The 5213-nt window shown below is 42.1% G+C and overlaps 1 protein-coding gene across 4 annotated transcripts in view; it reads left to right on the top strand.

Annotated features, from left to right (window-relative positions):
• Positions 1 to 1171: 1171 nt before the first annotated feature.
• The window catches only part of LOC147023545 (uncharacterized), a 137537-nt gene continuing 133495 nt past the window's right edge, over positions 1172 to 5213 (top strand). For all 4 annotated transcript variants that reach the window (XR_015060274.1, XR_015060273.1, XR_015060275.1 and 1 more), the window contains exon 1: positions 1172 to 1286. The gene's annotated coding sequence lies outside the window, so the exon portion shown is untranslated. The remainder of the gene's footprint in view (positions 1287 to 5213) is intronic.

Raw genomic sequence — 5213 nt, 5'->3', positions numbered from 1 at the left:
TTGCTTACCACTTTCAAAGCGGATTGCTTGATTCAAAGCGCTCAAGCAAGCACTCCAACGGAACAGACTGTTCGGTACCGCTTAACAACATAGTGGTCTCCATGAAAACAATGCTATAATGGGACGGATACCCAAATAAATATGCACTGTGCGGGCTGTGATTTTCAGTTTTACTCAACCCCCTTTGTGCCAACTTCTCCAAACTAATTTGTGTTAACAGCAGCTACAGAGTATGGGGAAAGGGAAAGACAGGTAAATAAATAAATAGATAAATAGGGAGTCAGAAGGAGGATCCCACTGGCAAGCTTACATATCGACCCTCTCATGAGGGGGGAGGGGTTTTGCATGTTTGTAGATCTTGAATAATGAGAATGAAAAGTACAAGTGACAATATAAGTATGAATTAAATTCACGGTTCAATAATATTATGATTATACATAACAGGGATATGAAACTGAACATTTTATTGGTTGTAGTATTGTGTTGGATCCAAAGACGGCGAACATTGAAAGCGATAGCAAGCCGCTTGCTAATGGAACACACCCCAGCCCTGGATCGCTTCCCGCTCCTCCCGCTCCTCCCGCTCCTCACAAAACCATTAGGACGCTGCTCTTTTACATACAGGATCCGGATCTCCTTAAATACTAAACACCTGTACACATCCTCACATAGACGGTGCCTTTTGAGAGCGTCTATCATCAACTTTTAAATATATTCGGACATTTGCTTTAAAGTTTCGAAAAGTTCACGTTACTATTTAAAGATTTTTCCATTTAATGTGTTGTAATTTCGTAAATACACGATTTTCTCGTCATGAACGAGGAGCCTCCATGACGGGTCTCGCTGTTGGCTCCATCAAGGCACGTGACGAAATATCGGAAGTTGTTGTTGTTGTTGTTGTTGTTATTGTTATTGTTATTGTTATTGTTATTGTTATCAAAATGCTGATGTTTCGATTTTCTCTAATGAATTTTAGCCGCGTCGCGTTGCGAACGCTGGCTCAAAGAGAGCTCCGCGTTGTTCTCCTTCCAGTTCTTCTTCTTCTTCTTCTTCTTCTTCTTCTTCTTCTTCTTCTTCTTCTTCTTCTTCTTCCTCTTCCTCGTATTCTTCTTCTTCTTCTTCTTCTTCTTCTTCCTCTTCCTCGTATTCTTCTTCTTCTTCTTCATGTGAAGACAAAACCTTTCGGACGCGGCTCTTGGACACATTTGTCCTTGTTTATCAATACGTCCCCATTTTGAGGGATTGTACTTTGGAGATCGTTACCGACTTGACAGGTTTGACCACAGGTGAGCTTGATGTTGTGCTCTGGTTCATCACAGGACAGCTATTTTATTGGTTGTGGGTTTTTTATTGAAACCATGTGGTCAATTGATTGCAGTACAGACGATACATTTTTTTTTTGTTCATTGGGATCCATTTTGTCTTCAATGAGGTATTTTATTTTGTGACGAATGGAGGTTCTTTCATGACCATGTCAAACACGAATGTTGTTGAATGAACTTGATGTTTGTGTGAGCTCTCGAGCAATATGATTTCCCAAATGAAGAACGAGGTCTGGGAAGAGGATTATTCTGATCATGCCATCATTTAACAAAATGAAGGTTCAACAAAGGTGACCAGAAATGAGAGAAGGTTGAATTGACCGTGTGTGTGTGTGTGTGTGTGTGTGTGTGTGTGTGTGTGTGTGTGTGTGTGTGTGTGTGTGTGTGTGTGTGTGTGTGTGTGTGTGTGTGTGTGTGTGTGTGTGTGTGCGTGTATATGTGTGTGTGTGTGTGTGTGCGTGTGTGTGCGTGCGTGTGTGTGTGTGTGTGCGTGTGTGTGTGTGTGTGTGTGTGTGTGTGTGTGTGTGTGTGTGTGTGTGTGTGTGTGTGTGTGTGTGGGTGTGTGTGTGATATGTACGAATCGTTTTCGATCCGAACGTCCTGAGTTCAAATCCCGCTCAGCTGTTGAATTAATACCAGGTGGGGTGAGCTTGGCCTGTCCTCCTTCCGAAGTCGGCAAAATGAGTGCCAGCATGCTGGTATACTGTGTCGGAGTGGCGACCCGTCCAGGATTGTGTCTAATAGCTGAGGAGACTGCTTTGGCAGCACCAACGCTCTGCACAGAGTATGGTCCCAATCTCCTCCTCTCCTATATAAACTGTCAGATTTCTGTGCAGGTAGGGTGTGCTTTCCATCGGATGGACATTACACTGGATGTCCCATCAGCCAGCATTAGTTGGTGAATGTTAAATATCCCACAGTGTCTTTCATTGAAGAGTCGGCCATCACCCTGGCTACATTTCAAATTCATGCCATAAACCACAGATATCTAGTGGCTTTCTTGGATATTCCTTGACATCAGGTTACACTGTTCGTTATCTTATACTGTAGTTACTGTGTGGACAGCAACTCCTCCACTATAAAGAAATGTTTGCACTGAGGTGTTCACATATCAGGTGAACAGCCATCTCAAGTTATGAAGGGCAACCATCATCAAGTAATAATTTGCTCAGTATTATTCCTGTCTTTTTTCCACTTATCGTTTGCAGTAAACCCTCATCCAACACGGACGGGGCTTGGGTTCATGGAAAACGGTGAGTTTGGCAAACCATGTTCAGCAAGCTTTAGACCTTAAGGAATAAATGGGTATATTACATTACAGGCAGGGACCCGCAAAACATTTTCAGTAGTTTTCAACCCCCCCCCCCCCGCCACTTCATGCCCTCCCCCCTATGGAGAATAAGGTTTGATAAAGATGACATCATCAGTGAAGTGGTATGCCAGCCACCTCCTCCTCATGCAGCACACAGCTGCAGATAACAACATTGGCTGAGGGCAATGTACTGTGCTGCTGATGAAATGCCCCTTTTACCAGTGTACTGGTACTCATTTCACCGACCTCGGAAGGATGAGAGGCTGAGTCAATCTCATCTGGTGTAAATTCAATGGCTGACGGGGGCTCAAACTCAAGACCCAAAGATCCCAAGCCAGCCACCCTAACCACTAAGCCAACACCAGGCTGGTATGCCAGTCATAATTTTTTGATTTGAAATCCTTATCTGAAAAATTTGAAGTTTCATATATATAATTTATGACCAAATTTTATATCAGTTTTAAATTTATGATGTCATATCAGTGACATGGTCTGGCAGCTATATTGGATTGAATTTTTTTTTGACCTTCTTCTTCAGAATGGCTTCACAGATTGATGCAAAACTACATTTATATATATATATTTCACAAAACATGGGGAATATAGTTTGAAAATTTAAACGTCATCGGTCACGTGGTCTGACAGCCATATTGGAGAGAAAAATAAACCATATCTGATCAATGCAAAATTTTACATATATGATTGACGACCCATGGAGAAAACAAGTTTGATACCAATGACATCATGGGTCACGTGTTTGATCAAAGCAACTTTTGAAGAAAGTGGGGCGGCTTTGGCCCTGGCATAACTGCTCGCATATCTAGTTATTATTGTTACTTACAAATTCACCCGTATGCCCTATACAGGAGAAACTGATGAAGTAAGAGGAAATAAGAATGAGATACAATTATTGAAGTCTTATTCATGGTATAAAATTCTCGAAAACTCTCCATGACAACTTATTTGAACACCTGAAGAAAGTTTGGGCTGGTCAGATCTGGTTTTGATCGGAATTGGAATTTCGCCAGAGTGTCAGCAATAGTTTGCTCATGATTCATTCACAAAAGAGACTGTGGGATGTTTAACTTCCACCAACAACCAGTACAGGCAGATGGACGGGTCATCCAGCTAAATATCCTTCCAATGGATGGTGCATACATTGATGACTTACTTTGCATGTAAAACACCAGGGTGACAGTTTATACCTGGGTAGAGATTTTATCCAAGAAAAGACAGCTCTGAGACGAGTGTGTATACCCCACAGCTATTCCGCCAGCCTGATTATATGCATTGGAAAGTTGTGTATTGCTGAGTTTACAAATAATATGACTGTTTTGTACAAATAAGGAAAATTACATTCAGTCAATAATCCATAATGTGACGTCATATTCACTCATGGAGGTTAAACCCAGAGCACGGGTACGGTTTTCCATAGGACCTGGGTTTGATTCCCGGTCTGAGCACGTAATTTTTCCACATATATTTATGATGTTCTCTGCTGTTCATTTTCTAAAGTATATTACTATGCCCCCTGTGGTGTTTAATAGCGGACATGGATGTGTCCCCCCACAGGGGGAAGACCCTCTCGAGAGCAGGTCCGAGCTGCTCCTATGGTTGGCAGCGAGTGCCCCGGAAGCAATGGGGGAAAGAGAGTGTCACCTGTATATGTGGAGGAATTGCGTTACTCAACTGGCGGGTTGCCCAGATAGCTCAGATGGTAGAGCACTGGTATGGTTTCCAGGGTTTCCAGAAAACCTGGGTTCAATTCCTGGTCTGGACATGTAATTTTTCCACCTATATTTATGATGTTCTATCCTGTTCATTTTCTAAAACATAATCTGTTCAGCCTCGTGGAGGTATGAGCTCTACGCAGTGCCATTCTAGTTGGCTCTGAAATACCTTTCAAAGCTGTACACACATGAAGACCAAGTGATTCTGATCAGTTGTGTGGATCGGTTGAGCCATTGTGGACCGTTTTGTACATGTAAGGAAAATTACATTCAGTCAATAATCGAGACTGTGACGTCATATTCACTCATGGAGGTTAAGAACCAAATGGTGTGGATGTTCATAGATCCTGAACCAAAGCTGGCCATTGTGTCAATAGATTGAATCATTAGTCTTGCTAGTATGAAATGGACCATAACACTGGTTGTGGACTTACAATTCCTGTCTCCGGATGTACAGCATTGGTCGTCACGCTCTCTATGCCGTGAATATATCTCGATGGAATCTTGAGGAGCGATTCTTATGACAAGGTCACTTTCATTTCGGCCATGACGGTTATTGCTCCTTCATCTATCTGAAAGAGGTGCCCAGTCATTCTCAATTCAATGCAAGTGCCAGCAATCGTGACACTTCACACCAGGCCCTGCCAGTGTTTCAGAGGTTTTTTTTTTCATTTTAAAACTAGGTTACACTTCTCACTCATCCTTTGTATTTCCCTGATCCATTTATCAATTTCCTCTTTACTTTGAATAAAAATAAGGTGACGAAAGCTACCAAGACAGTAGCATAAAAGACATTTGAAGTTATATGGCAAAGGAGCTCAGACCATCTCAAAAGTGAAAGGAACCATG

The sequence above is a fragment of the Eptatretus burgeri genome, chromosome 7 (genome assembly GCF_056783735.1).
Source record: "Eptatretus burgeri isolate ZD-2024b chromosome 7, Ebu_testis_v1, whole genome shotgun sequence".
In the NCBI taxonomy this organism is placed as follows: Eukaryota; Metazoa; Chordata; class Myxini; order Myxiniformes; family Myxinidae; genus Eptatretus; species Eptatretus burgeri.
The sequence above is the reverse complement of the archived record's forward strand: the minus strand, read 5'-3'. Positions and strand labels throughout refer to the sequence as shown.